General features: G+C 38.6%; 1 long non-coding RNA gene across 1 annotated transcript in view; it reads right to left on the bottom strand.

Moving 5' to 3' along the window:
* Positions 1–1,242: 1,242 nt before the first annotated feature.
* Positions 1,243–6,585, bottom strand: part of LOC112549430 — a 51,899-nt gene continuing 46,556 nt past the window's right edge. Inside the window, exon 2 of the long non-coding RNA XR_003092837.1 lies at positions 1,243–2,020. This is a non-coding gene — a long non-coding RNA (uncharacterized LOC112549430). The remainder of the gene's footprint in view (positions 2,021–6,585) is intronic.

The raw sequence follows: 6,585 nt of genomic DNA, 5'->3' as shown, positions 1-6,585 counted from the left end.
TCTTTATTTTACTACAGCTCAGTTGTTTTCATGTCCTGAATCAACTTGTCTGATGCCAAGAATGAGATTCTGATCACTAAGAACCTTATTTGAAAGCATACTGAACAAAGTCCACTAAAGTTGAAGAGAAGAAAATAATACATGAAATAATATCTCAGGAAAATCGAGCAATCTCTCCTATACTAGAGTGGCCTTTCCAAGGTCACATTTCCAAGGCCATGACTTTTCTGATCATGAATTCCATTCAGCTTTTGGCCTTATAATTACTGTTGCAAATTTTAAAGAATATAAAACGAAACAAACTTTCTACCTGAGGTTGTGAATTATGAAGTAAGAATTAGCCCATTCAGTCATAAAACAATGTGGAATGCAATCCCAGCAGTTGAATTAAAACATGCAGTAATATGGGATCCATTCAAAAACCAGAAATAGCTTCCACTCCTGGGAAGTTGGTGACCATATATTACAATTTTAAAACTAGAAACGAAAATGGAAGATTAAGCGTTAACTCAACATGCAGACAAAGATGAAAGAATACAGATGATGATGATGTAGATAAAGCTGATGGAACTAATACCAAATGAAATGTTGGTCTGCTACCTATTTAGCGTAAAAAACTGGTATTTGTTTTTATAGTTGCTACGTAAATTTTATTCTGTTTAGCTAAGGAGAAGAACTGTTTGGTCTTGAATATTGTCACATTGGGCATGTTTACACATACACTTTAATGCACAGTAGCTTATTTTACTGTGCATTAAAGCATCATGTAAAAAACATGCTATTACACTAATGCGTAGTAAAATAGGCAACTTCACATTAAGCATCATCTAAAAAAAACATTAATTTGAGCTACTGCACATTAGGGCAGCTACACTGGAGGTGGTAAATGTAATGAACATTAGGAAAAACCCATTAATGCACGTGTAGAGGCTCCCATTTATACTTATCTAATATGGTTAGTTATAACAACTTACTAACATTTTTCAGAATTGAACTTCATTGGTTCACAATGATCTTTAAGTAACTTAAAAAATATATATAATTTTCTAACCTTTTGAAGATTAAAATCTCTCTCTACTGTTCTAAGAAAATTAATTCTTAAAATACTTGACCATTAATTCATACTATATGACCCATCAGTTGCCCACGTTTTGTTTTGGGTTTTTTTGTTTTTGACCAAATTCCAAACCCTACCCAAAAAAGCTGAAAAGGAGCTGTCATATCCTTGTCACTGTTACCATTCTGCATGTACTAGTAGGTATAAGGCCAGCAAAAAAAGGATTTAACTCTGTTAAAGATGTAGCAAGGACTACTGCTGTGTATATTCCATTACAGTTCCTAGAGACATTGTGTTTGCCTGCAGCACAATACCTCTGGGACCTCCACTGGAACAGGTGTATCACAGCATAGCTCATGCAATAGATGGTTGTTTTCATACTGTGCTCTAATCCTAAAAGCCTGGAAAAAGTAGTCCTTAAGATGTTATTTTTCACCTGGCCCACTGTATCCCAAATGTCCAGAGATATCAGAAAGCAGCTGTACTTTTTCTTTCTTTCTGAGCCTTTGGATGTGATAGAGAACGAGGCACCAATAATAACAATGGGAATCTGTAAATGTGTCAGTAATTTGTATATTGTTCAATATGCATGTTCCTAAAAGTTAACCTGAAAAAATTCTCTACATATTCATGCTATACTGGGTGGATGGGTGACCCACCGATAGTGTGTGTTGGGTCCTGAAAGGAAGACAATGGGAGGACTTTGTAGATGTTTGTTAGAACTAGACTACTGATAAGCAAATGTAGGTTAAGTGACTTTAAGCACGACTATCAAAGGTTGTTTACATTCGAAATATTATCAGACTTTCACTGTGAAATGGTTATTGCTAATGTATATTGTTGTGTACCAAGGTTAACCACAGGTGCTTTTATAAAACTACTTTCTTCCCATCCATAGCTGTAAAAATGAGAAAGGAGCATAGTTCTGCTTGATGGAAGCATCCAGTATGTCTGAATTCCTTCCTAAGGAAAAAAAAAACAGTCATTAAATGGTTCTCTGGCACACTGCAATCTGTGTAATGAAGCAAAATGCCCATTTGGAGGACTGGTAGAAAGGAAAAGGAGGCGTTGCTTTATTCTGAGACCTTTGGCTCAGACAAGCTGGAAATATTAATTTTGCACCTCTTTTCATTCTTAGCTGTTAGTGGGTGTTCACATTAGGAGACCTGTAGTAATAGCTCATTATTTGTCCTTTCTATTTCCAGTAGTTATATGGAGAAGCACTGCAGCAGCCCATGTAAATGTGTTAGTTGCCTTGATCTTCAAGTACAACAAAACACCCACAAGAATGAAAATAAAAACAAGGCCTAGAGAGCTCCAATATGGAGACAACTCAAGATTTTATTTCCCCTTATGCCATGTTTGCACAGTAAAGTTACAGTGCCCAGTAAAAACACCCTCAAACACCACACACAGTCCTGGCCTCCTAGAGTGAAAGCAGTGTAGCTGGCCATGCAATCCCATTGGTAGGCTGATGGTTAATGAGCATTGCCATTTAGCTGTTCTATCTAGCATACCTGAAATGGTGTGCAGACATGACTGCATTGCATCTGATTTAGGAGGCCTTTAAACATGTTTTTGTAATCATGAAAGCACAGACAGATAGTTCAGAGCAGGGTTGTCCAATGGTGGCCCACGAGTGGTAGCAGATGGCAGAACAAAGAGTAATGGTTTCAAGTTGCAGCAAGGGAAGTTTAGGTTAAGTACTAGGAAGAAACTTCCTCATGAAAAGGGTAGTAAAGCACTGGAATGGGTTACCCAGAGAAGTGGTAAAAACCTCCAAGGGTGGAGATTCTAAGACCCTGAGATTTTAACGCCTTGGCTGGGATGATCTAGTTGGGGAAGGACCTGCTTTGAGCAGGGGGTTGGACTAGATGACCTCCTGAGGTCCCTTCAAATCCTGATTTTTTTTCTAAGACGCTATGATTCTAAGTCACATGTGATTCATCAGGGGTAAAATTGTGGCCCTTGGGCTCCTTCTCTGCTGCTACTCCCCTGCCTCTATTGCTCAGTTGCAACAGAAGGTGGGGGCTTTGGGCTCTTCCTTCTTCCTATGGCTGCTGTGTCCTGCAGCATGTAGCTGAAGGAGAAGAGGGTGAGTCCAGGCTGTGCAGGCACATGGTTCAATTAGGGAGGAGCAAGGGCCTACACAGGTTCACACTGGTATGAGGTATGACTAAAGGGACTTCTACACAGCCCAGGGTCCTGTGGCTTACTCTTTTGTGGCCTGTGTGGTATGCAGCTCCTGGCTTCATGGAGGATTTAATGACAATTTAGATGTCACTGTAGATGTCCTGTCCCCATTAATTCACTGAAATGAATAATAATTACCAAATTTTGGAGTTTTCCCTGAGGCAGCATTCAATTATGTCTCACAAGATCTGGCCTCATATACTTAGTGCAATGAAATGGTATCCTTTTTTCAGGATAATCCCGTGAATGGGTTATCACCTTTATCAAATTGCTATTTTGAATCTGAAATGTTTTATTAAATGCTTTGCTTTGAACCTACCATTCAAGTAGAGAGTCAAAAGTAGCATAGGTCAACCACTGACACAAGAGTCTTATTTTTGGATAAGTTTGGCTGAAATTAAATTCAACTGTATCCACAGTCATCTGTGTCTTGTTTTATTGACATCCCAAAGAGTGCTGACACCCAGTCAGGTCTTATAGCTCCTGAAATAGATTATCAAACCAGTTTTCCTAGCCCAGCACTACAGTTAGCTTTTGAGAGAATACAGAACACCACCATCCATTCAGCATCACAAAGCTTAGATGTCCTCATCTGATTACACTTAATAACCTGCAGGCATCATAGTTAAGCAAATTACTATCCCAATTAAGCAGCAGTTCTTGATGTTAAGTATCATTAGGTTTAATTCAGTTCCCTGGGAAATGTCCCGATTAAGGCTCTTCCCCAATTTGTTGCTGTGTAAAGTAGTAGTTGAGGAACAGAACTGAAAAGTAATAGGTTAAAGACATTTTCAATAACTTGAACATGTTCAGGTTAGCTAGTGCTGATGAAATTCATTGTGGTATGTACTTAAGAAGCTAACAGAAGTGGTATCACTTGTGATACCAGAAAAAGATGTACAGTAATCCTAAAAAAAAGTAAATTAAAAAACCCCTCTAATATAGTGCCTGTTTTCTAGAAAATAAATGGTACCTAGTAGAATGAGATATTCTTAGTTTATCTGAAATGAATTATTGTACAGTAACTACAATCCTATTCTACCCTGCTTAATTTCTCTGAAAAAAAACTGTTAATACAAAATGGTGGGTAGGGCTTCCTTCTTGCTTTTTTTGGGACTGAGTTTTAAGGCTTAGCTGATGGTATGTTACAAAAATAGGTGAATTAATGGTTTCAAGGACTTTCCAGGGTGGATTAGAATTGCACTTATATGCCTAGATTGACTTGGACACCTAATAGATGGAATAGAATCTCAAACTTAGTGTCAACCCTGACAAAGTTGCAGAAGTTTACAGTAATAGTAAAAAGTACTCTAGAAATAATATTGAGAATTGCAATGTCTTTTTTCCCTTAAAAAGGAGATTGAAAGTGCAGGGTTTTGTATCCAATAAACCAAATAGTTTAAGATGAACTGTATTGCCTTTCTTGCACTCACATCATACACACTTGGGTTATTTAAACTAGTCTATTTTAGTACTGTAAATCACAAAATATACTTAAAACTTGTTTTTATCAAATGTCTTACAAAACCTGGGCCAGGATCATCCCCCAGAAATTAGTTATGTTGTTCAGTGTTCTGTTTATCTGAGTGGGTACTTTAAGACCCTCATTTATTCATAGATTCATAGATGTTAGGGGCTGGAAGAGACCTCTCGAGATCATCAGGTCCTGCCCCCTTGCGTTTGGGCAGGAAAGACTGCTGGGGTCAGATGACCCCAGCAAGGTGGGCGTCCAGCCGTTTTTTGAAGATGGCCAGAGTAGGTGATTGTACCACCTCTGGGGGGAGTCTATTCAAGACCCTAGATACTGAAGTTGTAAAAAAGTTTTTCCTTATGTCTAATCTAAAGCGGTCTTCTAGCAATTTATGACTGTTAGTCCTAGTGTTCCCCTGGGGAGCCCTGGTGAACAGATGTTCTCCCAGTCCCTGAGATGTGCCCCTTATAGGCTGCCACCAAGACCCCTCTGAGTCCTCTCTTCTCCATGTCTCTCAGCCTCTCATTGTATGGCCTGCTCTCCAGACCTCTAACCATAGTCCAAAGGAGGGTTATGCATATCTCAAGCCTCTCCACATCCTTCCTAAAGCGTGGTGCCCAGAACTGGATGCAGTACTCCAGCCATGGCCTCATCAAGGCTGAGTAAAGTGGGAGGATGACATCCTTAGTCTTGTCTGACATGCATCAGTAGCCTGTCCAAGTCAGACTGTATCCCCAGCCTATCCTCCAGCATGACCACAGTTCCCCATAATTTGGTGTCATCTGCAAACTTTGCCAGTCTGCTTTTAATACTCAAATCCAAATCATTAATGAATATGTTAAAAAGCACTGGTCCAAATACTAAACCCTGAGGGACGCCACTGGTGACCAAGTGCTATGTTGTGGTAACTCTGGAATTACTCTAAGACTCTACTAATACATGTTTTATTTTTTTAAATATATCCATTTCTATGGCACACCATCTTCCTAATGGCAATAAAAACAAATTGTGAAAACTTTGGTAGTCTTAGTTCCTTTTTTAAGTTAGCCTCCAGAATATTTTTTGTTTTCTTCTCAAATTAATTTTTAGATAAATTGAAGAGTTTGAGTTGCTTGGTCATTCTCAAAATTCACTGTCAATGCCTTCAATTATTTACACAGAAAAAGGAAAAAAAGACTGTTTATACTAGCCACATCTACACAAGATGCTGACTGTGCAGTAGTGTCATTTGGCATGAACCATGATGCAGCACTTTTGCGCCATAGTAACAAGCTACTGCACAATCAGCATCACCTAAAAGTCATTTAGTGATGCTATTGTGCAGTAACTGCAGTTACTGTGCAGTCATGTAGTACTTGTACATGCAAGTACTACATGACTGCATAGTAACAACTGCACATTCAGCATTTTGTGTAGACACAGCCACAGTGTACTATCCAGTTAGAGACTTAGTGTATCTTCAGCTTGCGCGCCAAAAAGGGATTTGAATATTTTAAAATTATAGGTGTCTGTAGTAAGTCATCCTTGTTATGTTTGTCTTCACTTTGTCTTAAGTCTTGTTGGAAAATTAGCATTCCTAGAAAAATGGGCTGTACAGAGAATAATGGTACTTGAACCTGATGCTAAGATTACACAGTAAAAGATGTATTTCTGTAGCACATCAATGCATGCAATGGACTAGAATGCAATAATTTATCTTACATAAGAGATGTCAGTGGTTATATAAGCAAGAAACTACTTGACACTTCCAGAAACACACTGTCCAGTACCTAAGTTATAAATTCCAATGCAATTGCTGCTAGTTATAAAAATGTGAAAAGGCTGCCTGTAAAGCTACAAGTGCATTCCCTAGGAAATCTAAGCA

The sequence above is a fragment of the Alligator sinensis genome, unplaced genomic scaffold (assembly GCF_000455745.1).
Source record: "Alligator sinensis unplaced genomic scaffold, ASM45574v1 scaffold46_1, whole genome shotgun sequence".
In the NCBI taxonomy this organism is placed as follows: domain Eukaryota; kingdom Metazoa; phylum Chordata; order Crocodylia; family Alligatoridae; genus Alligator; species Alligator sinensis.
This window is presented reverse-complemented; position numbering and strand designations above follow the sequence as displayed.